The 23,947-nt window shown below is 45.1% G+C and overlaps 1 protein-coding gene and 1 non-coding gene across 10 annotated transcripts in view; one reads left to right on the top strand and one right to left on the bottom strand.

The window, feature by feature from the left end:
- Ctl2 (Choline transporter-like 2) overlaps positions 1-23,947 on the top strand; it is a 608,937-nt gene that overhangs the window by 334,334 nt on the left and 250,656 nt on the right. The window lies entirely within an intron of this gene.
- Positions 14,252-14,325, bottom strand: TRNAF-GAA (transfer RNA phenylalanine (anticodon GAA)). The gene has a single exon. It is a non-coding gene; the product is annotated as a tRNA-Phe (tRNA).

The raw sequence follows: 23,947 nt of genomic DNA on the forward strand, positions 1-23,947 counted from the left end.
AGGATGGAACATGTGAGAACAGCTGCTGGAACACAGTGAACATTGACGGTAAGCTGAGCACTTGTTGAATACAGTGCTGCGAACGGTGGACATTAAATTTAGAATCCAAGGTGCTTAAAATAAATCTGGAGCTCACGTAGTCTTTCATAGCAACTGCACTGCTTTGGGATGTCAAACCCCTCCAGTCAAGTGGGCCAATGTTCTGCCTTTCAAGTTTGTTTCCAGCCCTGTGGTTTGTAGCCTCAAGTACTAGCCCAGTTTCCTTGCCTCAAGTGGCTCCCAAACACACTGTTGCTTGCAAGATCATACAATTAAAAAATACTGTTGTGGCCAAGGAAGCCAGAGCTGTGTTTGCGGTCAGAGCGGTCAGAGTGCCCCAACACTTTTCTTGTCCCTTTCTCAGGGCTGTTCTCCTCACTGTATGCTCCCTTTGTGCCTTCTTGCTTTTCTGTTCTATGGGAAAACTACAGGCCTGTCTTCGTCATCTTTCCAAACGACTTGTGAGTAAGTGTCAGGCTTTCCCTGGTGTGTCCCCCTCACTGGCAACCATACTAGTTAAGCATCAACTCAGAGCTGTGGAGTGACCATTATAACTTGTATTGCTTCTAGTGGTTTAGGGTAACTTAGTATGTATGCTAGGCTAGTTGGGCACATGCTGCATGCGCCATTGCATGAACTTTGAGAACACACATGTGGGCGGACAGCTCTCAATGCTGACCACAACCATTGTAGTTGTGATTGCATTGTTTTACTGGAGCTCCAAGTCCTGTAATGAGTGAACATAGAGAGGATCTCCTCCCTTACTACACTGCATTCTCACTTTATTGCCATTAGGGCTGCATTTGGGACCAATTGGTTGTGCATTGTGTAAATGTGTGGGCTGTTTTGAACAAGAACTTCTTGCGCTTTGTGTGGCGTGTGCCCCATCATATTTCCCCCTTGTTTCGGTGGAAAACAGGATGTTTATCCAGTGCATTATCACTTACCTGGGCCTCCAGCTCAGATGCCAATGAGGCATTACAATGCATAGGGGATTGCAGCGCTAAGAGTTCTCAACAGCATGTATGTGTTACACATTGAAGTCCACACATGAAGGAGAACAAAAAAGAGAACCCGCACAAGTTATTGCATAGCAAGAAAAAAGCACTCAAGTAAGATCAAAGCTCTGAATGGCAACATGCAGCTTTTTAGCCAAAGACGAACTGGTGTTTGTCTTCATGTAAAAAGGGCTCGTAAAAATGTTTTCACAGACGCATCATTAACTGCAGTGGTCAGAACTGTGAAAAAGAAGTAAATTGCACAACATATTAGTTTCTGTTATGAAATGACTACAGTGACTGGCTGAGCAGCGTTCATTCAGTTGAGCAAGAACTGCCTGTATAATGAGAAATACACCTAACTTTGAGCAGATCATTACATGGTTAGAGTAATAGGTAGGCTGAATGATAAGGTTCGCTATGCAAGGAGAGGCAATGGTATAGGTTACGGAAAAGAGAAAGAGGAAATTTTTGTGTAAATTAGATGGTATTTAATATGGCACATGCCTCTGGCTCTAGTTGAAGCATTATTTCGAACCATTTCAGTGGCATTGCATGCAGTTGCATGGCTAGGATCCCAGATGCAGGCAGTCTGTTTAGGTCATGCAAATGCTTTGTGAAGACGGAATTTCAGTGGCATTGGAACCATAATATCCCAACGCCAGTGTGCTGTTGGCATTATTATGCCTCAATATGGCCGTCCTATGTTATGTTGGAGCTGCAATGTTTTTGATCGAGGAGGGCAAAGTTTGCCTTCTTTTGTTGATAAACGATGTATTTTGAAGTTTTTTTGTCAGTTTTAACCAGAAATGTTTGAGATAATGCTGAACAGTCAACTTGTGTCCACCTTACTCGTCATAATGTCACTTCCACAGCTCTGACATAGTTACTCTTCTCCTCTTGGCACCCTGTAGGGTAGAGCACCTTGACTGTGTAGGCATGCTAACTAACCATTGGTTAGATTTCAATAGCATTGTGACACAGCACTTCTGATGTGTTTTGATGTCCCCACCCCTTTTATTTCAATGTGCACTAGGCTTATTGCAGCTCCGCTAGGACGGACATGTCAAACCTAATATGTTTTGCTCCGCTTTCTTTGCCAATTGCTTACTTATGTTGTTTTCAAGCTTAATCTGGCCCATGATGAGCATTATCCCTCTACCCTTTAGGCCAATGAGCCATCCGTAGTAAATAAAGCTTGATTTATCATTTATCATAAGCTGATTTATTGTCATGCAGCATGCTTTTCTTCACCCCTTTGGTGCTTGTCTGCACTGGAATGCAGTGGCTGGATTCATACCCACTAATGTGCACTTCTTCACTGTTATTTGTGAATTCTTTATGTACAAAGTGCATCCAACGTTGGTCCATCTGTACATCAAACTCAAACCTGATAATTTATGCATGTTACAGAATTAAGCTAAGAAGTCGTACATGAGAGGTCTTCAAGACAGTGAGCATGCAGTGAAAGTGGGGATCCCAAAAGAGCATTTCTACTGCAGAATACTTGCATGCATTGGATGGTGTCTACTGATGCAGGACAATTTCTGTTTTGCAGTAGACCTGCTGCTCATGATAATGTCTGCAGCCAGTTATTTTACCACCATCAAGCATTTGGCATTGTAGAGAGATCCAACATTCCTTGGAATTTGACAGTGGTAAAATGTTCCAAACTTCACTTATTCTTTTCAAATGGTTGTTCCAATTTATTCTTTGGATGACTAGCTCAAACTTATTTGCATGTACCATCGGGTTTGAAGTAGCGGGAATTCACCACTGTGTTTTAAAGCACCAAATATAGTCGAGTCTCTATACATGATGTACCTTAGCTAAAGACGTCATTATATTGAGAATGTTTTAAGTTGAGGTTTTTTATATTCCAGCAGTCCAGTTGCTCCACAACTTCTTAGAACAGTTTTAGTGGCAAAAAATTTATTAGTAAGATGCTGAAATGAAATCCTTTTGGAAACCCATATATTTCACAGTGAAACATGCTGGTCATAGCTTTATATATTATGAGTATAACATGCGATCGCACATCGGCACCTTCAGGAAAGAGCGAAATGACTGTGCGTATACTTGAGACTGCCATTACATGGCACCGCATGCGTTATCTTCAGCAGTGAATGCTAGGCATTCATCTTTTGTTAATAATGGTGCAGTGAAGTCTATACAAACTGTAGAGACTAGTGTAAGGGCCACACTTTTTTGATGAGGTCCGGCACTTGCATAGAACCGGGCCATTTGGTCTAATCTTTCAGACAACTAGTTCCGGGTACTAGCGCTATTTCCCACGGAATGCCTTTCTTGCTTTGTTACTTGTGGCGAGCTCCTCTTCCTGCTTCAGCCAATGATGTACGCACTTGTCATTGATGCCAAAGTTACAGGAGACTGCTCTCTTGTTATACTCCTCAGCATATCCAACGACCTTGAGCCTAAATGCAGCATCGTACACCAAACGCTTCCTTGCCATTGCATATTCCCTGCAACTGACAGATGAGCCGGAGGAGCTGCAGGGTGTCTACCAACTGGGAAAACCGGGAATTCTCAGGGATTTTGAGTAGTCTGGAAAAACTCAGGGAATTTGTGCCTCTATCAGGAAAAATTAGCTGTAATTTTATTCATCATCATCATCAGCCCGGTTACGCCCACTGCAGGGCAAAGGCCTCTCCCATACTTCTCCAACTACCCCGGTCATGTACTAATTGTGGCCATGTTGTCCCTGCAAACTTCTTAATCTCAGCCGCCCACCTAACTTTCTGCCACCCCTTCCTACGCTTCCTTTCCTTGGAATCCAGTCCGTAACCCTTAATGACCATCGCGTAACTTTTAACGCTAGAATGTAATCCTGTATGATGCCACACACATCCTGTATGATGCGATGGTTAGCGCAGAGTATTTCATTTCTAGTCTCGCCATTCAGGCTCCTTCACGTCCACTTTCGGCTATCCTGCTTGTGGAAGAAGGTATTCATTATCCGCATATTATTCTGTTCTGCAAATTCTACTAATAACTCTCCCCTGCTATTCCTAGAGCCTATGCCATATTCCCCCACTGCCTTGTCTCCAGCCTGCTTCTTGCCTACCTTGGCATTGAAGTCGCCCATCAGTATAGTGTATTTTGTGTTGACTTTACCGATCGCCGATTCCACGTCTTCATAGAAGCTTTTGACTTTCTGGTCATCATGACTGGATGTAGGGGCATAGACCTGTACGACCTTCAATTTGTACCTCTTATTAAGCTTCACAACAAGACCTGCCACCCTCTCGTTAATGCTATAGAATTTCTGTATGTTAGCAGCTATATCCTTATTAATCGGGAATCCGACTCCTAGTTCCTGTCTCTCCGCTAAGCCCCGGTAGCACAGGACATGCTTGCTTTTTAGCACTGTATATGCTTCTTGAGGACCTCCTTATTATATCCTCCTAACTTCACTGAGCCCTATTATATCCCATTTACTGCCCTCTAATTCCTCCAATAGCACTGCTAGACTCGCCTCACTAGATAACGTTCTAGCGTTAAACGTTACGTTAGCGTTAGCGTAATTTTATTAAAAGGGTCGAAAGTCACAGTAATGCTGGCTCTAGTAACAGACAGCAGTCGTAATGAATCGTTTTTGAGGCCGTGTCGTCGGCTGGAGGAGTTGCCAGTGTACAGCCAACGACCGACTTTTCGGATGCCCGATAATTTGGACAACTTTGCGGCACCACCACGTACCCCATAGAGTCAATGTATCGAACGTCTGAAACTTCGGACGTAAGAACCCTTCGCCGCCCGATTTTCCGGATTTTTTGCCATAAGCACAGGTCCAAAACAACATTAATCAAAGCCACCACCGCTGCCATTTTGATTACCTCGCCGCCTCGAACCGGTGCTCTCGCACGCAGATCTGCTGGCAGCCGTAGCTACCACTGCAGCAACGCTAGACCTAGCTGCTTCAACGTTTGCTATTGAGCATCTTGCCGTTGGGTGCCATGTTTTTCTTTTAAATAATTTGCTACTGTCAGCAATGGCACCAACTCCGCCTTTGTGGTCCTCGCGATTGGCTTAGAATTTTGGAAAGCAAGGTGCGTTGCATAATGCCGGTTCCCGAAAGTCAGCTTCGCCTCTGTACAGAAATGTTGCTTGATGAAGCATACACAAAAGTATTACAGTGAAGCATAACAAGCATGGGAAGGGGCTGTTGCCATGGGGCACAATATGTATTCCTTAATTATACACGTGTGCACCTGGTATTTCCTGTCGCAGTACTAGCACCGATATGCCTAAGATGTGTACTGATAGGCCTTCAGAGCGTTTTCGAATGTGCCTGTGGCGGTTTGAGCCTTTAAGAGCAGTAAATGACATGCATTTATTTTTTCCAACTGGCCAATTTTTCGGACGTTTTCGCATCCCCTAGGGAGTTCAAAAAACTGGACGTGTACTGTGCAACTCACCAAAAAGATGCTTCAAATGGTCCGTGGGGCGAACAAGTGGCGGAAGGAGGACAAGAACAGAAAGGACATACGCATTGAGGAATGAACGGGAACGGAAGCGTGCTGCCGCTGTTTTGAAGGAGCTTGAGCTCAAAAAGCGAAGTGTAGCCTGAAGCCAAGATACAGGTGTTTCCGCTCATTCAAACCAAAATAAATTCTTTAAAGCAGTGAAACACAATGCTGAGGCGTTGTGCACGGGCTGAGAGTATGTCAGGACAGTTGAGGTTGACTTACGAGCTGTTGAGAGAGAATCTCATTTGTGATGAAGTTCGGGACTCATACATTGAGCTTGCTATCAGTTGATAGAAATAGTTCATATTCGAAAATATTTGCTTCTGTATGCATCTCCTTTTTATTTGTATTCGAGAATGTCCAACTCGATTTGCAATTTTTTTTTGAAAACATTTTTTTGCTGTGCATTTTACTAACTCATCCGTTATATTCTCATTTTGAATAACATAAACACTACGCCTTAGTATTCAAATTGGATTAAGTCGTTTTTTAAATTTTTTTCATATACTTACTAGAGAGTGACAGCATCGGGCTATATGGTTTCAGCCCGTCTTGACGTAAAACATAGTTCTGCATCACTCGGGGAATTTCGCAAAGGCACTTGGGGAAAACCTTGAAAACCCGGGGAATTTGGAGATGTCAACTTGGTAGACACCCTGAGCTGACTGTGAAAACTAACAGCATAAAAAAAATATGGTGCTGGCAACTTGCACCTGCCATGGCTGTGCTCCTGACATCAAGAGGTCAAAGCGCAGTTCTTGTCATCTAGTTGCGGCACGTAAAAATTCGCTATTGTGTGCACGCAGCAACAGCTGACCTTATGCGATTTCTTCTGTTCTTTTTTCTTACTTTCAAAATTTTTGGCTGCGAAGTTGGGGCTATGACCCGTATACAGTTGCGACTCTTGCTTGAGATTGTACGGTAGGTGGTTTTGTCCACCTGGCCCCACCACTGTATTGCTACTGGTTGCAAGTGGTGTCTGGCCCTACGAAACTTTGTCTGCTTGCTTACCTTGTGCTGGAGTTTCGAATTGACACACAGCGCCCCCTTGTGGATATTGCGTGCTTTATTTAGTCATACAAACAGAAGAAAATGGCCTGCAGTGGTATGGTGGGGGATGTGCAAAAGCTGTGACAAGTAAAATAATATAAAACAAAGCTTGAAAGTTGTCGTTTCTGCATTGGCTGATTGCCACAACTAGAAAAGCTGTAATGGGGAACCAGCGCTGGAGTTTTCACGGCGCCTGCAGCGCCGCCCTGGCGGTCAGAACGTGCACAATGCAGCCTCCCCTGCGGACGAAAATTACGTAGCATGCCCTTAAAGTCGAAGGAAAACAAAAGGGCGCCGACGATACTGTTGCGTATACAAGTGCCGCAACTAAGTCGGGATGAGGGAGGATGTATCGTTCTGCGTCTTTCCATCTAAACCCTATGAACAAGAACGGAGGCGGCGTTGGATCCAAGCAGTCAGGTGAGCGGAGTAAGCTCCCGTCTTGTCACCCTGTCAAGCGGTGTCGGGCTGGCTTCTAAATCAAATTTCGCGTGTATCCTTAGTTTATTCGATAGTGAAGACGGTCAGCCATGGCAGACAGTATCAAACAGCAGAAGCTGCAGTCGGTATTTCGTCGGAAACAAAATGAGCAATAGCATGCACCATCCGGTATATGTACCATTTTTCCTTCGCAATGCCACCGCCAAGCTCCTTCCAACGCCACCGCACCAAGTGAACGATACGAAAGGTAAAAATTATCCATTCATTGCCAAGAATTATGTGGGAGGGAAGCTGCCTTGTAATACGAGTTGTATGCGCATAGTGCCGGCGCACGCGCGACTAAGCCACCTATGTGTTTATAAAAATGCGCATGCGGATGAAGACTCGGCGCTGAGATGCATCCGGCAAATTTATGTAATTAGTGCTAAATGTAGCCAGGATTGTTACGGATCAAGCAGCGGATCAAACCTTTGCTTGCGCGAGTCAGCTGATGCAATAAAGCTTTCTTCTCCATTGACTGCTGTGGCGCAGTAACATCAGAATTTTTTATGTCTAGCCAGAGAAATATGGAATATCTTCAGGCCAACTAATACTTACGAAACCATAGCGCAGCACGACTGGAGCCATAACTGCTAGATTTGCGAGGCAGGCAGCCACGCAAGCATGGCATCGATACACGACAACCGTTAAAGAAACACACGTGCTCGCCGCGACGCACTGTGAAAAATATATAAAGCTTAAAAAGCTTCTTTCGTCATTTCTTCACTTTATGGCGCTAGCTTCTTTACAAAAACTGTCCACTTGAAGCGGCGCGAAAACGGAAACATACGAACTATAATACGGCTGCGTATGTGCGTGTGTCGTCTGGTTGTGGGGCTGGAATATGCCGCATTTCGTCGCCAGGGTGGCGTGCAACGCACTCTTTTTGACGCGCCGCCTATCCAGCGCTGGTTTCCCATATAGCCTTATCATTCTATTATTTTTTTGTGCAAACTATGAGCATGAGCTACAGTGACATTGGATTCAGGCAGCTGCGATCGCATGCTTTTTCAAATACTACAGCTTATTAGACCAAATATCTGCATGCATTTGATTTTATTGAAAGGAAAAATGGCAATGACCGAGAATTTGTTTCTAGTACAAGAATATAAACAGCCAGCATTTTTTTCGGAAGTGCCAGCCAGCGTAAATGCCATCGGATTTCCAGCGGTGCATACCTTTGACAGTGCGTGGTGATAAAACGAAAATGCAGCAAATGAGATTGCTAATCATATAACGTCATAGTGAACATAAATGGTAAAAACTTTGCATTTATACAGAAACAGTGCATCGACGCTGCACTGGCGTATGTGTCGCCATGACAGGCAATACGAACATTGGCATTTTTGGCTATGCAACTTCTATTCCAGGCAAAATGATGTTTGCTTGAGTGCCACAAAATGTCTTTTTTAATAAAAGCTATGTCCATGGTCAAATGTTTAGCACCAGCAAGCGTTTCGATACAGGTCAAGTTTAGCTACAGTGCACGGCTCCCAACAGTGCACAGCGAACTGGCTCAGCTGTGCTCGCATCGCAGCCAGCGGTGCTGTAAATATCGGCATGTTTTCTTGTATGAAATCATTGCGAGGAGAGGATCAAGCAGCAACAATGCTAATAAAACATATTGGCTTGGGAGTTGTTTTGAAGTGCCATTTGCTGCAGATTCAAAGTGAATCAGAAAAGGCTGTAGCAATGATATGGGAGTGAGCGATCGGTGGCGGTGACCGCTTTTCTGTTGTTGAATGACCCCATCGCTGTGCTGCACGGAGATCCTCTGTGTGACAGAGAGTTCTAGCCATTTGCCAGCAAGACCTCTGTCAACCGGTGGTTCGCATACGAGTTGCTGTGCCACTAATGTGGATGCGCCTTTGATTCCGGCGCCGTGGACACCATAAGTGGCTCCAAAGAGATCTATGTCTCTTTGCTTATGAAGAAACTGTCTCTATTTGCCTCTGGAATATGCAAAAATGAAAAGATTTCCAATACATAACACTGTACTAAGGACTTCGCGTGTCTCCGCCCAAGTTTTTTGCAAGATGAAAGTTCAGTAGCATCTCTGAGGAACTTGGCCAAACAAATACCCGTAGTGATTCCAGCTCATGAGGTGTCCTCCCTGATGGATAAGTTCAGCCTTGTGATGACTGAAAGTGTGGACCTTGCATAACATCTGTATGATTTCCGGTGGAAGATTTTTCCATCTAAGGTGAGCTGATGGGATGGGGAAGTACCCCCTGCTGTGCATGTCTGTGGGAGCTTTTCCAAGCCTGTCATACAGAAATGCAGATGTAGAGAGGGGCTTTAGTGAAAATAGACACAGTGTAAAAGCGAGCCAGTCTTCCGTGAGTAGACTTGGCTCTGTAATTTCGTATTCAGAAAGGTTCGGGCACGATTCCAGAAAGATTCCTCGACCCAGGAGCGGATCTAAGTAGAGAAGGATTCGCACAAATCCTGAGTGACTGAAAAGAGGCTTTGGTGCATGGAAAGCAGCGCATGATGTTTCTGGTGAATTAAGCACTGCAGCAAAAGAAGAGGGACTGCAGAAGGAATATATAGTTAAACCTCGATATAATAAAGTAGGCAAAATCTGCAGTTTGCTTAATTAGATTGAAATTTTGTTGTATTGAAATGCGACCTTATATGCAAGTAAGTGCAGTTGCTGATCAATTTTTCTTACACGGAAAGGGGCTGCAGAACTGTCCGAATTATAGGGCAATAAAAAAAACTAAATTTGAATAAGAAAACAATTCATTTTGACAAATTTGGGAGTTGATATCTTCTCGGCGGTACGAATTAGTGAAGCCAGTCATTCTTTTGCATGCACTCTGCCTCCGCTGCTGAAGGCGTCACCCACACTGGGACAACGCTATCATGAAAAGCGACAACAGCGAAGAGCGGGTGCTTCGTCTGCGTCTCGGTCCAATGTGTCCCCCCCCCCCCTTCCCGATTTTCGCACATACTAGATCGTGCTACCATGAGCTCGCTTCCATCCCCCTTTTCCCCTTTGTTTGCGCAGGAAAGCGGCACTTGTGAAGGCGCCATTTTTCTTGTCTCACCCTCGCACACTTGCACCAAAAGCACAAAGTATGCGGGGGGGCACGATAGAATCTTAATGCACTTGGACTTTATACAGGACATGATGCGGCTCCACTGTGGTGGTTACTCTTGTTGCGCCACGTGCGATTTGAGATTTGAGAGGTGCGTCTGCAAGCAGCCCTTGTAATTGAATCAGTTGACCATCTGCGTCGGCAGAAGTTTCCATTTATTATCTCGGCATTCCTTTGCGGTGGAAGTGAAATTTCGTTATATTGAAATCATACACAAACACACTTCATTATATTGAGGTTCTAAATACATGTTTATAATCCCTTGTTCTATGGACAAGAGGTTATGAAAAGTTAGACTTTGTTATATGGAGAATTTCGTTAACGTTCGTTATATCGAGGTTTAACTGTAATTCAGCCAAGGTGATGCTGAGTAATGCGGAGCTACGCCTGGTAAAGTAAATGAGAACAAAATGCTTTTCTGACATTGAGAGTGGTCAAGCTCCTGCAGGAGGGACAGCAGATGCTGCCAGAAGCTTTCAAACCAGATGAGACTTTTGGAAACCTGGTGGCACCAAGAAAATTAGGAGGAAAATTATAGATTACACTACTTGATAAAGGCGTCAACAGTTATTGCCCACTTATGTGCTGCTCTTGTCTACTTATCAGGGCATATGTATAAAAGTTTCTTTGTTCTACCAGTTCTTAGAGTGTATTATTTTGCTTTTTATAGCATTTTTGACTCAACTGAAAAGCTGTGAGGCCCTGATAGTCTTTGCACCTTATGCAACAATCCAACATTTGTGCTACAAAAACAATATGGTCTAACCCGTTTATAACGAACCCAATAGTACCGTGAAAAGTGGTCATTATTGTGATGTTCTGGCGAAGAAGACTGGAGAGACAAGAACAGGAAGAGGAAGAAGAGAAAAAAGTGGTCAAGATGTATCCCTGTAAATAAATGAGGGTATTTTAACTCGTATTTTATATTTGGCACAGCCGACCATGTGGCTTGAAGTAACGTTGGTAAGAACAGATGGGCAGGCAACCGTGAAGACGTACCAGCTTGATGGTGAAGATCCAGTGCTTCTTCAGGAATCAGCGACTTCATCGGAACTGCTTCGCATCATCACTGAGAAGAGTCAACTGAACGAAATGGCCCTCACTGAGAAAGGTGCGGTACGAATCGATGCTTCTATGCCTGAATTTGAGATTGTGTTTCCGGGACATTCAAGGTTAGATCCAAAGAACGACACTGAGCGCACGAATAACGCCTTGTTGCAAGCGCTGTTGCAGCAGCAGACCACGCAGTATGAGCAACAGTGACTGATTATCGAAGCGGTTTGTGACTCGCTAAGAGCACAGAAACCACACCGAGAAGAGGTTAAGCAGGATAGTTTCAATGGGGTGTTCAATGCCGCCAACTTATGGCTCAGATTTTATGAATACGCATGTGCACAAAACCACTGGACATCATTGGACGACAAAGTGTGTAACATGCGCTGTTTTTTATCTGGCAATGCCAGAAAATGGTGGGACATGCGAATCGCAAGTCAGTGCCGGGATTCATGGCACAAGTGGAAAGATAGTTTTCTTTCCGCTTTTGAGCAAAATCCGGTTGACAGATGGGACGACGCAATAGCTTTCAGACAGAGAAGGGGCAGTCATGGTTTATTTTTTCGAGAAGAGACGTTTACTCTACATTGCCGACCCTAGTCTGCCAGATTCTTCAATCCTTCTGATGATAATTCAAGTTATGGCTAACGAATCGCAAAGAGAGGTTCGTGTACACCGTCCAACCTCCATGAATTGCTTGCTTGCCTTAAGTATGTGTCCAGGGATTGTCTGATTCATGATCCCATCAAAAGGCATAGTACTCTACCACTGAACATTGACGTACATGGCGAAATGGTAGAATATTTTAATACCTAGTCCGACCATTGTGAAACAATGGAAGATGTATACCTTTTGAAATCAAATCTTTTATTTGTTTAAAGGATGGTGAACGGAAAAAGTGTGGACTCCCTAATAATTGAACTTTGGCAAAATATTGGTCGGAAACGCTGATCATAAAGCCAGTGGACACATTTTTTTGCCCTTCATTGACCCATAGTGTAACTTCGCATTTATTCTGCGGTACCCTGATTTGCTAACTGCATGCCACCAAGAAAAAAAAGTAACTAAACATATTACTCAAAAGGAGTTCACTGTACGTTGATGGGTGTGTTGTTCATTTTTGTCACAGTCAGTATTTCTTGTTCATTGTGCACAAATATGTCTAATTAGCTAGCTTTATAAACTTACCTAGTTGAGGAGATGTCAATTAAAAGTTGTGGAGGGTGTGAAAGCGTGAGCGATAACTGGAATTAAAGCAACCTAGGATTTGCATTACAGTTGCCGACTGTTTATTCGGACCTTACGGGGACTGCACAAATGTCCGAATAAACAGGTGTCCGAAATAGCAGATAAAAAAAAAAAATCCTTTATTTCTACGCACTTATTCGGGCTCGGCAGTAGGCTTGAAGAAATCGTGAATGCGCCGTTGCACGCTGTTCCGTTTATGCGCAATCAGGTAAGCCTGAATTTCAGAGAGGGTCGTACGGTCACTATAGGTGGCTCAAAGCACAGTCACTGCTTGTACACGCTCCACATGCGACGGCAGCGTAGCACATGGTGCGTCATCTTCCGACTCGGAGTCATCGTCCGGCGGCGCAGCAGAAACCTGAAGAATGATCTCGCCGTCGAGTTCTGCGCATGGCAGTACAGCAGTATCGGCACCTGTGAAACTCAAATAAGACGGTGTCCGGAATCGCAATGCAACCACTGCGCAGGTCTCGGCAGAACATTTTTGGCGTCAGTAGGGAGCACATCGGAAGGCGACAAATCCTAGGCCTCCCGGCAACCGCTTGCCGGCATTCTCCAGCGCAGTCTGCGCGGGCACTGTCGGCAGCATTAGACACTTGACGCAATGTTTCCGTATGCCGCGTTGCATCACCACAACCTCGACATAGCACACAAAGCAAACTTCACCATGCCGTCACGCCGACACCAGTCCCACAAACAAAAAACATGGCCTACTTGCAGCATCGTGCACGAAGAAAGAAACAAATCAGCTGCTGGATTGTCTTGACATGGCTTACTAAGCTGAGACCGGAACTGCTGTCGCTGCGAACCAGGCAGAAACTATGATGATGAGCGGGGATTTGCAGTAGCGCCACTTCGTGGGGCAGCAAGCAGGCTTCGTTCAAAACAAAAATGGCGTTCAGCAAGTCGAACCATGCACTGGTCAGAGTGGGTGCATGGTGCTCTCGATCGAGTTGGCTCAAACAGTGTCCGAAAAATCAGATGAGAGGTTGCAAGGTGTCCGTACTTTCGGATACATTATGGTCTATCGGGAGAATGGTGGTGCCGCGAAGCAGACCAAATAATTGAGCATGTCTGAATTTTCGGAGTCCCGAAAATCAGTTGGCGACTGTATGCCATATCCTTATACAATAAGTGAGTTAATTAACATTAGCTTAATATACTTAAATATTAGTTGCTTGTGCACAACGAAAAAGAGGTGCCTGTTGACTAGCAATAACAAAAGCCTATCAGCATACAATGGGTGCTGTTCGCATAAATTCCTTGTGTATTTTTCTTTTCCTGGCCACATTTAGTTAGCTCGTCTGGTTTGTACTCGCATAATGATCGCACTTTTTTGTCAAAAATTGATGCAAATTGATGGGTGACGTAGTAGTTCTGCGGAAACCCGCAAGGTGGAGAGAAGTAATTAATAAAGGGAAAATCGGACTTCCATCCATTCGTAGCAGTTGCTACAGAGGAAACCCAAACGGGTTTCTCGAAAGAAAAACCTCAGAGTTGAAGAAAAATCTGTCCTGGTCCGGGATTCGAACCCGGAAGCACCGCCTTTCCGGGGCAGCCACTCTACCATCTGAGCCAACCAGGCGGCAAGCAGATGGCAGGGCGAAGTTGAATTTGTCGACAACACGAAGCAAAGGCAACTGTTTGACATAGTAGTTCTGCGGAAACTTGCAAGGTGGAGAGAAGTAATTAATAAAGGGAAAATCAGACATCCACCCATTCGTAGCAATTGCTACAAAGGAAACCCCTATGGGTTTCTCAAAAGAAAAGCCTCAGAGTTGAAGAAAGGTTTGGCCTGGTCCGGGACTCGAACCCGGGACCACTGCCTTTTCAGCGCAGCCGCTCTACCATCTGAGCTAACCAGGCGGCCCGCAGATGGTAGAGGGAACTCGAATTTCAGTTCAGACAACACGAAGCAAAGGCAAGTGTTTGACGTAGTAGTCCTGCAGAAACCCGCAAGGTGGAGAGAAGTAATTAATAAAGGGAAAATCAGACATCCACCCATTCGTAGCCATTGCTACAAAGGTAGAGTGGCTGCCCCGGAAAGGCGGTGGTCCTGGGTTTAAGTCCCGGACCAGAACGAATTTTTCTTCAACTCTGAGGCTTTTCTTTCGAGAAACTCGTATGGGTTTCCTTTGTAGCAGTTGCTACGCACAGGTGAATGTCTGATTTTCCCTTAATAATTACGTCTCTCCACCTTTCAGGTTTCTGCAGAACTACTACTTCAAACACTTGCCTTTGCTTTGTGTTGTCGACAAATTCGACTTCACCCTGCCATCTGCTAGCCGCCTAGTTAGGTCAAATGGTGGAGTGGCTGCCCAGGAAAGGCGGTGGTCCCGGGTTCGAGTCTCGGACCAGGACGAATTTTTTTTAACTCTGAGGCTTTTCTTTCGAGAAACCCGTATGGGTTTCCTTTGTAGCAATTGCTATGAACGGGTGGATGTCTGATTTTCCCTTTAATAAAATGGATTGGTGCGATCATTACGCGGCTGAAATTTTCCGCGAAAAGAAAAACAAATGTTTTCATCCCACGTTTGCTGTGGGATGACAACAGGTCAACAAACGGGTGGCTGCTGCTGTACAGTACGGGACATCCAAACAAAAATGACGGCCAGTGGAGCTAGCTGAATGTACCGAATGTAATTCTTTTTCTTCTCATGAATACATTATGTGCATTGAAGCAGTTTCTACTGTATCAGCAATGAATAATATTGTTAATATCGGCAAGTTTGCGGCAATAACTTAGCCATGTCCACTTTGAGGGGTCAGAAACAGAGATGCGCACGCTTAGCTGCCAGTGACAAAAACACATGGCGGGCATACTACGAAAACTGTGGCGTTTCTCTTTACTACTATCCTAATATGACACATTTCCCTTAAGTATGGGCGAATATCTTAGCTGTATTACAAGCGTCGGTGTATGAATAAGGTACACTTATAATGTAATGTAAACATGGCATCTGTCGTTGCCACTCCTGATTTCTTGCGTGCCCACGAGTGCAGACTAGAGGAATCGGAAGGTTCCTTTTGTTGTTGTTGTTGTTGGCCGCAACCATTATAAAGCCTCCAAATAATAAAGCCAAGGCAAGTTTGGTTGTAGATTTTTGTTTTCTTGTAAGTGCAGAAAATGATGAAAAGAATGAAATGGGGTATCTGCTTAGGAATTTGTTTGGTGCATGCAGACCACTTGGTAAGTCTTGAACAGTCGTTTGCGTAGCATTCGACAGATGGTAAACACAATCATCATCAGCTAGACCTTGCACACGACATATCGCTGCGGCAAGTTCGGGGTGCAATCATTAGGTGGGAACGGTTTAAAAAAAAAAGAATTTTGACGATAAAATTCATGGATGCAATCATTAAGCAAGTGCGATCATTATGCAAGTAACTATGGTGACTTAACCCTTTCAGTGCCAATGGCTTAAATATACGGTGCCGCGAACAAGTCCAAAACGGTCGATGCCATATATTTACGGCGCCGTCTGTGCGTTTAAAAAGCGCACGAATTTCCAAATTTTTTCTTTGCCGGCATGTGCTGCCATTGTGTGGGAATACAGGGAATTTTTTTCTTGCACCTCCCTCTCTCAGTTTTCGTTGCATGGTTTGTTTTAAAGCTAGTTTGCTCCGGCGTGTCTATACACTACCGCTCGCACATTGGCATGCGCACGGGCCAGCGGTGGTTTGGGTATTGTTCCACGGGCAGTTTCGGCTTCTTGCGCTCGCAGAACTGTTGGCTATCTCGTTACTAATTGCTCAAAGGGCTGCCGCCTGTTTCTCGCTCGTTTAGTGCTCACAGGGGTGTGCATAGGAAGGATGCCGCCGTGCATGCGTTTGCTTTTCTATTTTTTGGGGGAGACTCGCAAAAACTAATTGCCTCGGATTGGCGATAAGACGAAGATTAGTGGAAGTTTGTCACACGTTTTGCTTTTTTGACGGGCACACAACCACACAGTTTTCTTGAGTGCGCTCACCTACGCAATTCGATTACGCTATGGACGTTAATATTAGTGTAAGAGCAGGAACATTTCAGACTTGCGAAATATTATCGTGTGCGCATATTCTAAGCCTTAAACTATTACAATGCATCAAATTTTTAATTCTTATAAGTTTACTTTCTTTTTTTATTGTTGTTATTCATGAATAAAGAGTACATACATACCAGTGCAACATATTTTTTTGTCACTTTATGGTCACCCTAGAAAAATTACGGTAAATTTTTTTTCCTAATAGGTCTCTCAGAAGAATTAGAATCTGCAATAGAAAAAAAAAATAGACCCTGGGTGATCGCATATGGCGAAAGAAATCTACCCTGAAAGGGTTAATAGTGGTTTCTGAGCAACGCAAATGGGTTTCCTTTGGGTTTCTCTTGTTGGGTGGGTGACTTTTTTCTTTCTTTTGTGAACTTTCCTCCACCTTGTGGGCTTCCGCAGAACTGAATTGCCGTAACCTAACAATATTCTGTTAAGTCAGAGAAAAAGACGCCTTTTCTTAATTTGTCATGTTGACCCTTACCTAGCATGCTCCAAAATGTGTATCTTCTACTCCAAAATGTACAATTCCTGGTCCAAACTTGTGCCAACGTGCCAAAATCGCTGCTCCCAGAGCTGCTCCAAAACTCCCTTGGCTGCTTCCATCATGGAATAGATCAGAGGGCAGCAGAAAGGGGGGGTGGAATTGGGGCATTCATTCATAACAGTATGAATTGGCAAAGGGTCAAACAGGAATGCAAAGATCATTTATGACTATAAGGGAAAGTGGCAGCGGAGCAGACACTCTTTGGTTTTGTGTACCTGTGGACAGGAGCGAATGCCAAAGAGGAAAGAAAAAAAAAAGGTTGAATGCATAGCAAGTGGCATTAATGAGCTAGGAGTAGGGTGCGAGATAATTATACTAGGAGACATGAATGCACATATAGAAGATATGTATGGGTACACAAACTCAACTGGCAACATGCGCTGGATATGTGTGAAAGGCATGACTTAGTAATATGTAACAGTACTGTGAAGTGTGAAGGGCACATAACATCGGAGGTAGGGAACCTGCAGTCGATGGTGGATTATACACTTATGTCACATAGGATGTATGGATAGGCTAGGAGTATTGAACATAGATAAATATTGCTCCAGAAGTCTAGGTAGGAATCACAAACGTTTAAAGCTGAGTTTTAGAAGAGAAAAGGAAGTAGGAAGGAGGTAAGATGATAAACCAGGTGGGTGTTTTTACTCAGAAAAGCAGCTAGAAAAAACAACCCAACAAAGTGAACTAATTTTTGAGGGTACTAAAACAGAATGGACATGCAGAAATTTGACAAGGCTATTTGAGTAAAAGCTTGCTAAGGTACGAGTCAGGCCCAAAGGGAAAAAGATTTAAACCTAAGAGCTAGTAGTAGGATGAGGAGGTTAAGAAGGCCATAAAGAAATGTGGGGAAGCCTCCAGGGAACACACATATTCTAAGCAGAGAGGTGAACCAGAAGCTGATGTAAACAGAAAATGGGATAATTTCTTGACTTTCCATACTGAAGCATAACTGCGAGTCAGCCTAGTTGGTAGATTCATTTTTAAAAACACTGTGTGCAAAACAAACAGGGACGAAGAAAAGGAGCAACACAAGGACGAACACAAGAAAAGCGCTCGTCCTTGTGTTGCTCCTTCTCTTCGTCCCTGTTTGTTTTGCGCACAAAGTGTTTATAAAAATTATTTCCGTACCGCGTCCATTGTGCATCGTTAGCCCGCTAATGATGATCTGAGACACCACTTTCGAGACATTCCGCACCGCTCATGGATGCACTGCACTATCATACGTGAAGGAGGAGAACCATATTCTTATTTTCTAAGCAGTCGTTTTTTTCCTGCCAGGCGGTGATTTTTGAACGCGCTCCGAAGTTTCGCGATTGCAGAAGTAGAAAGCAAGAATGGCTGCCCACTATCGAATGTTTGAAATGCTGCTTTCGAGACCTTCCGCGCTGCTCATGGAAACACTTTGCCATCAGACGTGAAGGAAGGTAACTATATTTTTGTTTTTTAAGCAGTTCGACTTTTTCCCAAAGGACGGTGATTTTTTAATGCGCTCCGAAGTTTCACGATCATCAAAGCAGGGAGCAAGAATGACTGCCTCTTGGAGCGGCACACACGCATCAAAAGATCACAGATTTTTCCGTAAAATTCTAGCGTCGGTCATCAAGAAAGCCACTGAACATGTGATAAAGCGGACTCAGTACTGTGTAGCTGCAGAAGGAGACCTATCTGAACACGTCCTCTAGGCACCAGCTTGTATTCAACGGTACTTACGAATTCATAGATGATAAGGGCTCACTGAAATTTGACGTATTTCTTTTTTTATTGTGCAGGCGTCTCGATTGCCAATTCGGCTCATTTAGAAGTGGTTATTTACTTTCCTGAATGCATCGGTTATGCCTTGTATCAACATGTGGGTCACTTCCTGGTCTATTTATTTCTCTTTTATTTTATGCCATGAACCTATTTTTGCAGCACTTATGCACTCTCATGAAAACTAAAACCGTCACTTAAAATTGGCTTTAGTCCGAAGCAAGTTTCTGGAGCGAAATATAGCTGCGCGCGAAACATGCTATGCCTATTACATTGCGTTTCGCATTTCGTGTGTGGTCAGAGCGGCGCTTCGGCCACGTTATCAAGGGTCTTTTGTTATTAATGTGATCAGTCAGTCTTGAGAGACTGATAATAAATGTAACATAGAGAGGAAAAAATAGCTGCAACGCCATGAAACCTGCTGTTGGTGCTCTTTCCGTGTCATTATCAAGGTGATGTGCTGTCTCTTCAGGTTTGCGACAGGCATAGCAGTTGCTTTCAGTAAGCTTATTGGAAAGCACTGCTTTATGGTGCGGGTAGGAGCGCAGTCGGGTGTTATTTTCCATATTTGTTAAGGTTTGTTTTCCAGTCAGAAAAAAAATTGCACGCACTTAGTACATCACTGAAAACACAGCAGTTAGGTGTCATTTGGGGGTGCCTGGGGGTGCCTACAAATGCCTCATTGACACTTCAATAATTAAGAGAGTACTTCTCAAATTTTCAGCCGCCCCTACCCATACCACCTAAATCACCCAATTGACGTCAGTAGGGCGAGCTATCCGATTGGCTGCCCAGGGTGTGTCATCGATAGTTTTTCCATCTTTATGGTGAACAAATTATGTTCGTAATAGTTGGAATGTTACTTAATTTGTTTCTATAAAAAAAAGAAATTAACAGAAAGAGAATGCACATAAACAATTTCATGTGCATTGACGTCAGTAGGGCGAGCTATCCGATTGGCTGCCCAGGGTTTGTCATCAATAGTTTTTCCATCTTTATGGTGAACAAATTATGTTCGTAATAGTTGGAGTGTTACTTAATTTGTTTCTATAAAAAAAGAAATTAACAGAAAGAGAATGCACATGAACAATTTCATGTGCATTGACGTCAGTAGGGTGAGCTATCCGATTGGCTGCCCAGGGTGTGTCATCGATAGTTTTTCCATCTTTATGGTGAACAAATTATCTTCGTAATAGTTGGAGTGTTACTTAATTTGTTTCTATAAAAAAAGAAATTAACAGAAAGAGAATGCACATGAACAATTTCTCAATACACTTAAACACTTCCGGCACACAGCAAGCGTCGCCTTCTTGTGTTACGACCAGCTCAATTTTGACGAGAGCTCCATGGTCAGAGTCGATCTCAGTCTTTTTGCGAGCACTATGATTCCACTTTGTTGCGTTGTGGACTGCGAACGTAGCGACTGGCAATATGTCAAGCTGAGACATCGTGTCCCTCTGCAAGGCAGCAGACGAGCACACTGGCTGCAGCGCATTGGACTGCCGCTATCCGATCGGCGCCAGGATTTGCGTGTTTGCGGCCGTCACTTTACACCGGAAAATTACTAACGCAATAGCGTTTCGCGAGTCCGGTATTATTTATTTATTTATTTTATTTATTTATTTATTTAGGTATTAGGTATTGGGCTAAACACAAGCGCAAGGGGACAGGGCCTGGCCATTAGACCGTGTGGTTTCACGGGATGAGCAGAAGCGCAAATGTGAATGGTCTGCATGGTGCAGCCACCTGGTGGCACAGAGCTCAGCCACACACAGCAGAAGTAACGAAATGTATTCTTTGCAGCTGGTGTAAATTTTTCACAGACGTATAATTGCTAACACATTGTTTTCGTAAATGTTTTAAATGTTTTACACTTGGTTAGAGTAATATTAGCGCTTTGTTTGGCTGGTTAAGCTCTGCGCCAACAGGTGACTGGACTGTGCAGACCGATCAGGCCACTCACCATACGTCTACGTTAAAGTTCCTTCGTGAGTTTGAGTTTATACCTCCAGCCATCCATCGAAACACCCAGCTCACCTGTGGTTACCAGAATATCAGACACGTTCGGTGCTGCTACAGGATGCTCGCAACGCACGCTGCTTCGATAGCTCTCGCTTGGGGTCGACTGCCAAGCAGCTGGCGGAGAGTTTGGAGAGGCTTCGTGCGCTTGTGCCTAGAGAACCGGAAGTCGACGACACGATGTGCCAACATGACACAGAGCCAGTGAAGGTGGAGCTTAGCCCCGATCACTCGGCGAACGAGTCGAGAAGAAAATGCATGACTATGGAGGAGGGTAACTTGTAATCGTCTGTATCTCTATTAATATGAGACATTTCACACAAATTGTGGTGCGAATTATTAACTTCGGCTGTACCCTACGTGTCTACAAAATTTGTCCGAACCGTTTCAGGGGCCCTTTAAGGGCAGTAAAAGACATGCATTTATTTTGTCGAACTGCCCAATTTTTCAGTTGTTTTCGTGGCCCCTAGGCAGTTCTAAAGACTGTATGTTCACTCTACAACTGACCAAGAGGATAGTTCAAATGGTTCGTGAAGTGAGCATACATTAGAAAGAGGACAAGAACAGAAAGTACTGACGCATTGAGGAATGAATGGGATAGGAGGTGTGCTGCCGTTTCTTTGAAGAAGCTTGAGATCAAAAAGCAGTGTATTTGCTGATGCCGAGATGCAGGTGTCCCTCATTAAAACTAAAATAAACTCTTTCAAGCAACGAAGCGCAACACTGAGGCGTTTTGTTTCATCCAGGGAATTTTGCAAAGGCACTCGGGAAAAACCTGGAAAACGTGGGGAATTAGGAAATATCAACTTGGTGGACACCCTGTGAACATTGGGAAAGTGAGCTGCTTGCTTGATCACACCCTGACCATTGTGAGGAGCCACTGTAGGCCTCTCTTGTGTGGACACGGCTTGATGAAAATGGTTTGCGAGGAAAGCGTTAAAGCAACCTGGGCTCGAGTTGATACTCCAGATACCACTCAAGTTGGTTGTTGGGTGCAGTGTGCAGAATGCAATTTGAAGGAAGTAGAACAAGTGTCATGTGGGACTGAGTAGTTGAGTGCTTTTCAAGATGCGACAGGGAAAACTAATTTTTTGCTTATCTTAAAGTCAATTTTGTGGCGGCGAATGTTTGCATCAGTTCAGATTCTTCTCTACCTTGGCATGGCACATTGAAGATATCACCTGGATGATGTACTCAATGCAGCAGCCGGTAACACAGCTGCAGTTGGTGGTGGTGGTGATAAACTTTATTGAAAGGGGGAAGGGTAAAGAGGGACATAGCTGAGGGTTAGGGCTCAAGTAAGGCCCTGGGCCTGCTTGGCCTTTTCCGCCCAGTCCACCAGTTCAAGTTGTCGGTCGACGTCCCCGGAACTGAGCCAGGCTGTCCAGTCAGTCTCACTGCTGACGGGGGGATGAGAGAACGGGAGCGAGGTGCATTCCCACATTATGTGTGTGAGTGTTCCCGTTTCTGAACAGAGCCTACATTTGTCGCTTGCCCTGCCCCCTGTGATTTTGGTAATGTATTTTGGGTGTGGGTATGTATTTGTCTGAAGTCGCCGAAACTCGACCGCTTGCGTTTTGTCGAGTTGCTTGGCCGGTGGTGGGAGGGCACGACGCCTCAAGCGATACCGATGGGCTATTTCATAATAAGTCTCGCAGGGTTCCTCGTGTCTCTCCTCCTCATTCACGCCGTCCGCATCCGCGGACGAGGCTCGGCGCGCGAGATCTCAAGCCAAACTGTGAGCCGACGCGTTGCCGGGCACAGCTGCGTGAGCGGGGGTCCACACAAGGGTTTTCAAGCCGCTTAGGGGGCGTCGTGCGAGGACATGGTACGTCTGCTTGCAAATTCTACCACGGATGAAATTGCTGATGGCCTGCTTGCTGTCGCTGATGACGGTATTCGCTTCTGCATGCATGGCCATGGCAATTGCGGTTTCCTCCGCTTCCACCACTCGGCCAGCCGTGATTGTTGTATGTTCTATCAGTCCACCGTTGTGATCCGCTACCACCGCGGTCATGAGGTCGCCGCGAGGGTGTCTGGCTGCCTCTGTGTAGACCACTCCATCTTGTGAGCTGTAGCGTCGCCAAATGACTTCACTACGGGCCTGCCGACGGCCCTGATGGAACTCGGGGTCCATGTTGCGGGGTAGAGGTGGAGCATAAATATGCCCCCTGACCTTTCGCGGAATCGTAACATACTCTGTAACGTCGGGGATAGCCTCGAGACTGAGCTTCCGGAGGACTGTGCGGCCAGCCGGGGTTAGCGAGAGATGACGGACTTGGGCTGTGTGGTGAGCGTCTAAGAGCTCCTCGATCATGTTATGCATGCCTAAGGCCTCTAGCCTTGCGGTGGCCGCGTGGTCCGGAAGGCTCAAGGCTGCCTTTGTGCTTCGTCTGATCATGGTGTTTAGTTTGGCTAAGTCCGTGGCTGCGAGTTTGACATATGGTGTCAAGTACATGGTTCTGCTGGTTATGTATGTGCCTGCACAAGTCAAAGCAGATCGCCCTCGCCCATGCCGTGGTGCCGATTAGCCACCCGGCGAATGAGCTGTAGTGTGTAGTTGGTCGCCCTCTGGAGTTTCTTTAACATGAGCCCGCAGCGCAGCGTGTTCTGAAAGTCAAGCCCCAATATTTTGATACTGGGGCGCTCCTGGATGGTAAGTTCTCCGACCTTAAGTTGAAGGAAGCGCCTTCTCCGTGGTGATCCCCTGGGACAGCTACTTCTGCCGGGCTTGATCAGAAGGTATTCAGATTTTTCCGGTGAGCACGTCAGGCCCCTCGACTCCGCATAAGCTTGTACAACGTCGATGCCGCGTTGCATGATCTCTTGAAGAGTTTGTGGATCATCCGCCGCTGCCCATAACGTCACGTCGTCAGCGTAGAGGCTGTGGTGAAGCCCAGGGATAGAGCACAGCAGTTCCGGGAGCCCGCGCATCGCCGCGTTAAAGAGAAAAGGGAAGATGACTGATCCCTGTGGCGTGCCTCGGCTCCCCAGCTCTATAAATTCAGTTTCATGTTCGCAGACTTTGATCCGGCACTTCCGGTTGGTGAGAAAGTTTCGGGCGTATTGGTATGCTCGGTTTCCAACACCCAGTTGGGTCAGGCCCTCGAGCACCGCTGCATGGGCGACATTGTCGAAGGCC

The sequence above is a fragment of the Dermacentor albipictus genome, chromosome 1 (genome assembly GCF_038994185.2).
Source record: "Dermacentor albipictus isolate Rhodes 1998 colony chromosome 1, USDA_Dalb.pri_finalv2, whole genome shotgun sequence".
Lineage (NCBI taxonomy): Eukaryota > Metazoa > Arthropoda > Arachnida > Ixodida > Ixodidae > Dermacentor > Dermacentor albipictus.